This window comes from Chiloscyllium plagiosum, chromosome 36 (genome assembly GCF_004010195.1).
Source record: "Chiloscyllium plagiosum isolate BGI_BamShark_2017 chromosome 36, ASM401019v2, whole genome shotgun sequence".
NCBI classification, from domain to species: Eukaryota; Metazoa; Chordata; class Chondrichthyes; order Orectolobiformes; family Hemiscylliidae; genus Chiloscyllium; species Chiloscyllium plagiosum.
This window is the reverse complement of record NC_057745.1, coordinates 26,828,529-26,834,624: the sequence shown is the minus strand read 5'-3', so window position 1 is coordinate 26,834,624 and position 6,096 is coordinate 26,828,529. Positions and strand designations below refer to the sequence as shown.

The 6,096-nt window shown below is 47.8% G+C and overlaps 1 pseudogene; it reads right to left on the bottom strand.

Moving 5' to 3' along the window:
- Nucleotides 1-645: 645 nt before the first annotated feature.
- Nucleotides 646-3,936, bottom strand: LOC122540853 (annotated as a pseudogene).
- Nucleotides 3,937-6,096: the final 2,160 nt, after the last annotated feature.

The window sequence follows — 6,096 nt, the reverse complement described above, 5'->3', positions numbered from 1 at the left end:
GATGATTGTATTGTTACAATCTTGTGCTCCCACAAGGAGGGAGAACAGTTCAGTGTTTACTGTCGAAGGAGGATATGGAAGGTGGAGAAAGTGGGGAAGTAGATAGTGAGACCTTCAAAAATGTCCATATTCGAGGTGGTGTTTGATGTCTAAAACCACATCCCCTACCCCGGAGGGCTAAGCACAGTTTAACGTCAACTCTGACTAGAACATCAGTGAAATCCCAATACTGGAGAGGTCACAAATCAGAGGGATAACAGTCCACAAACACAACAGGACTGGCAGCAACTCAGGAGATGGTAACATTAGGAATCCACCTGGATACTTGTCCAGCGAATCTGAACTGACTGGAAACACCAACTGTTCCTCCCTCAGACACTGCCACATCAGAGCCATTCCTCCAGCACATTCTGCAAACAGTGAATGGAAAGCCCTTTTCCAACGTGGTCATCAATCCCCTCTACTCACTGGAAACAGCAAACAATATCTTCCATAACCCAATCAATCATTCAGGAAGCTCAGTTCATGGACCGGAGAGGCTAAACCCAGGGATTGTACCCAGGGATAGTTTAAACTAAGAAAGGATGCAGAAACAAACCAGGTCCAGATAGACACCATGAATCACTGCTTTATTAACTATTTCAATCACCAGTTGATGGGTGTTTGCTTGTGTCGCCTGTACAGGAACAAGGCCAGCAATGAAGCAGAGATCAGACAGACAGCTGTCACAGTCAGGACCACCATCACACCCAGCTCTGATTCCATACCTACAAAACAAGGAGAAACCAATGGTTATTGAGGGAAAACAGGGACAGAAAGGGAAACTAGCAGGCAGCCAACTCACCCCTTGAAGACCTCTCCTGCATCCTTCTGTCACCCTCAGTCAGGGGCTGAGTTGCCAGGTTGGTCAGCTCAGTATCCAGAATGATCAGGGGGCCAAGTGAGGCCTCCCCCTCCCACTTCAATCCAGCATCACTCTCTGCAACATCAAACATCACAGTCAGGGAGGGGGGAGTGGGGTGGGGATCCCCAACATCTAGAGGGTCAACGTCCTACCAGCTTCAGGGCCAAGGTCTCTCCTTCCTCTGAAAGGGAACAGCATCTCCCTTGTGCTCCCACAGTTCCCCACATGGCAACAGGCACAAATGTCACTGTCTGACTCCTCCAATGGGGTCCAGCTAAACAAGAGAAACAGCCCATCAACCACATGGTGCATCACCTCTCCTAACAACAACATCCCTGAGGGACAGGGAAAGGGAGCTTACGTATTCTGCAGTTTCTGGAAAGTACAAGCTTTGTTCCTGTAATCTCCCTGATCCACTGCAGCAACTCAGGTGACAGGATGAACATCTGAGGGACACAGAACAAGTCAGTGTTTAGTGACTCCCTCCCCAGGGTGGAGAACCACATCAGCAGCTTCCTCTTACCAAGGATCGCTCATCTCCATAGAAACGGAAGGCATCCAGGTCAAACCGGAGCTTGTCCGGTTCCCGCCCGTCTCTCGGGAACACAAAGGTTGAAAAGGAGTCCTCAGCTTTGCTGTCCAGGAGGCAACTGCAGATGGACAAAGGGCCATGAAGTGAATGGAGTGAAGTCATTGAGATGGGAGCAGCTGGAGAAAGCAGAGAGCTCCTTACCCATTGTAGTCAATGATGCTGTATCTCGGGGTGGAGTCCTTGTCTGGGCTCAGTGTAGCTACACAGCGATCAATGTACAGCTTCAGGGCACATGGTTGGCCATTGAAACAGATGCCTCAATGTGAATGAGGTCTCCCAGGGAGTAGACAGTGGAAGTTCGCTCTGTCAGCCAGTCACCCGAAGTACAGCAAGACAAGGGTTGGAGCCAATGGGTACAACTCCCAGAGAGAGACACCAGGAGATCCCTCCCCAGCCATCCATCACATACCATTCATTAGATGCAGGGAGAATGACAGATTCCCTTCTCCAGACCTGGTGGAGCTGAATGGGATCCAGGTGGGCTTGATGGGATTGCTGCTCACATTACCCTTCCTGGGCCAAGGAGACAGGGCAGCCATTTTAAGATAGTGTTAGACAACAGCAGCAGGGATCATATTGACAATCGAGTAAAGATTCTCACCTCAAATAACGACATTCAATGGGAACAACAGCACCATTGGTTCTCACAATGATTGATCCCGGATAGTTTGGGATGTGGGTCAGGTGGGTGGTGTAGATCAGGAAATCTTCAGTCATCTCAAAGACACCAGGTTAAGGAATGAGGCGCTGATCTGAAATGGTAAGGATCCACATAGTGTTTACAATGACACAGTCCCTTTGTGACAATTCTTTAGGGAGCTTGACAGGCCCAGGAGACTGCTTTCCCCACACCAAGCTGGAGAGACCAGTATTCAAGGGCAACAGGTCACAGGTCAGGGGGTTAGTCATTTAGCATCAACTTAATGTATTACATCATTCCAAAAATCAGGATGGAATTCCTGATGCAAGTGTTGGTTAAAATGGTGTTGGGCTCCCAGGCAGAGTTAGAGATAAATATTGATGGAATAGGGACATGGTGGTCAGCACTGCTGCCTCACAGCCCCAGAGACCCGTGTTCAATTCCCACCTCAGGCGACTGAGGAGTTTGCACATTCTCCCTGTGTCTATGTGGCTTTCCTCCGGGTGCTCTGGTATCCACCCACAATCCCAAAAATGTGTAGGTTACATGAATTGGCTATGCTAAATTGCCCGTAATGTTCGGTGAAGGGGTAAATGTAGGGGAATGGGTCTGGGTGGGTCAACTTTCAACATGGACTTGTTGGGCCGAAGGGCCTGTTTCCACACTATGCAATCTAATTTTAAAAAATGGTGATTGTTAACACAGGAACAAGGCTGCAGGGATCTTTCTGACGTCAACTCTCGATGTTATCAGGAAACCTCCAGATTGTGAGCAGAGATTGCTAGCAGTATACCGTGAGATTAATAGCAAGGAGACAGAAGAGTAGAGGAAACAACAATTAACTAGTATTAAATAAAATGACTATTACCAACAGGTCAAGTGTAGAGCTCCTCAAGGAGGAGAGAGTCAATTTATTCATAAAATAGCTCCCAGTGGGAGGGAATCAAGTCAATTTGTCTTATGGGAATGGAACTACTTTCCCTCAAACTAGCCACAGGCTATGCTGCGATGAGTTATGTTCCTGTGACCTCCCTATTGAGAAAAGAATCACTGTCAAAAACCACACTTTAGAAGGTCACTGAACCTAATTTGCAGAAAGTCCATAGTATCAAAACACCACCTATATATCACCACATGATACCCAATTCATACTGACAAAACATACATTGTAACAGAACAACCCCTGTAATCAGGGGATTCTAAACCAATGAGAATGGGAGCACAAGGCTAGAGAGAACAGCTCAGGTACAGACAATCCAGGAGAAGAACTTGGACTGAGGATTTGAGAAAGCAGGAGAATGGTCCTTCTCAAGATTAATGGTCTCAGCCAGGAACCTTCTGTAGCCCAAACTTCCAGCAAGTGTAGACCACCCCCATTACCTGCAATCTACTGCCACACTCATGCAACCCATAGTCAAAGAGGACAGTCTGGTTCTCAGGGTAGACCCTGGTTGGCCGACAACCTGCTCTCCCCAGGGTCAGGTCAGCAGCTTTAATCAGGTGCCTGGTTCCAAATAAATCCAGCTGGGCCCTGACCAGCAGGTTGTGCTCTCCACACTGCACCATCACAGTCTGCAGTGGGGACACACTCCCAACCTCAGACATTCGGAAACTGGAACCAATAGGACCCCCATGAGGAGGCACTCTCTCAGGAACAGGGCTGGCTCTCACTATTGTCCATGGAAACCTCTGGCTCAGAAACTGTTGCCATGTTTCAGAGCAACAAACAGCTTCAACTAACACCAACAAAGGGAACAAACCCCTCACTACAAAATCACCCATGATCACAAACAACTCAACCATCCCCACAAACCCGCAACCAGCTCCTTTTATACACACAACCTGCACGCACCTGACACCAATGTGACCAGAAGCAGCAACATTGAACCAATCAACCAGCCTCAATCTCTACAATTTCCACCAATGATTGAACTCATCGAGTTATTACCGGGAGGGCCTATCTCATTTGGACCAATAGGAGTGGCTGTGAGCTGCTGTGCTGTCACCTGACTGAATTCAGCTCCACAAGGTCTCACAGTGAAGGCCCCATGGATACAATCATCAAACGTAACTCATCGATCCAAGAGGGTATCTGCTGGGTCCTGCCTCCCTCCCTCACCTGAGGGACTGATAGTGAGACCCACGGAGAGATTGTCTGAGGGTGAGGTTTGGGTAAAACAAAGGGACTGACCTTATACTATGCCTCCCCCTGTAAGTGTTTGATAGAGTCAACAGAGAAGAAGCTTTATTCTGTATGTTAACTTGTCATGTCCCAGTCTGGGGAGTGTTTGATCGGGACAATGCAGGGAGAGCTTTACTTTCACTTTCCTTTTAATTCACAGACTCGAGGCAGTTTTACTTTGTATTTCACCGTGTGCTGTCTCTGACCTGGGAACCTTTGATGGGGACAGCTTTCCTTCCAGTTTTCAAGAAAAGTGGAAGATTTTGTTTCAGTTGGAAAGAATAGAATCTTTTACTCTGTTTCTAACTCAAGAATGTCCCTGTATTGAAAGTGTTTGATGTAGACAGTGTAGCTGTACATTTAGTTTAAAAGTGAAGAGGCTGCTGTCTGTTCAGTGACAATGAGCAGAGGAAGCTCATGTATCGCGTCCCACACTGACCTTGCTCTGGTGGAGTTTGTTGGGGGATGGTGTTGAGGGAGAAAGTGAGGACTGCAGATTCTGGAGATCACAGTCAAAGTGTGTGGCCCTGGAAAAGCACAGCAGGTCATGCAGCATCTGAGGAGCAGGAGAGTTGGTTTCGGGTATAAGCCCTTCATCAGGATTGTGGATTGGGAAAGGGGCCTCAGAGATAAATAGAAGGTTAGGGGTGGGGGCAAGGAAGCTCGGATTGCGATAGATAGATGCCTTGGGGATGGGGGCAAGGCAGCTGGGTTGGTGATGGGTAAATGCAGATGCGGTTTGTTCAGAGAATTTTACATTCACTCTAAAAGGGAAGATGGGGCAGCACGGTGGCACATTGGTTAGCACTACACCAGGGACAGGGGTTTGATTCCAGTCTCGGGCACCTCTCCTTGTGTCTGTGTGGGATTACTCTGGGTGCTCTGGTTTCCTGCCACTGTCTAAAGATGTGCAGGTTCAGTGGATTGGCCATGCAAATTTTCCTCAGGGATGTGTTAGTGAGGGGACATGTAGCGTAATAGGGGAGCAGGGGAGGGGATTGAGTCTGGGTGGGTTATCTTTCAGAAGGTCAGTGTGGACTTGTTGGGCCAAATGGCCTGTTTCCATTCTGTAGGGATTGTATGATTCGAGATAAAGATGGATAAATCCCTAGGAGCTAATCAGGTGTCCCCTCGACCTCGGAGAAGCGAGGGAAATGATTTCTGGGCCCCTTACTGAGAGTTGCAGGTGAGGTGCTGGAAGATTGGAGGTTGGCTAACACATTGTCATGATTTAAGAAAGTTGCAAAGGAAAAGCCAGGGAATATAGACCGGTGAGCCTGACATCAGTGGTGGGCAAGTTGTTGGAGGGAATCCTGAGGGACAGGATTCACATGTATTTGGTAAGCCATAGACTGATTAGGGATAGTTAGCATGGCTTTGTGCATGGGAAATAGTGTCTCATGACCTTGATTGAGTTTGTTGAAGAAGTAACAAAGAGGATTGATGAGGGCAGATTAGTGGACGTGATTGATATGAACTTCAGTAAGGCATTCAACAAGGTTCCTCATGGGTGACTGGTTAGCAAGGTTAGATCTCATAGAATACAGAGATTTGGATACAGAACTGGCTGGAAAGTAGAAGACATAGGGTAGTGGTGGAGGATTGCTTTTCAGAGTGGAGGCCTGTGACCAGTGGTGTGCCATAAGGATCGATGCTGGGTCCATACTTTTCTTCATTTGTGCAAATGATTTGAATGTGAACATAGGAGGTATCGTTAGTAAGTTTGCAGATGACACCAAAATTGGTGGTGAAGTGGACAGCGAAGGAGGCTACCATGA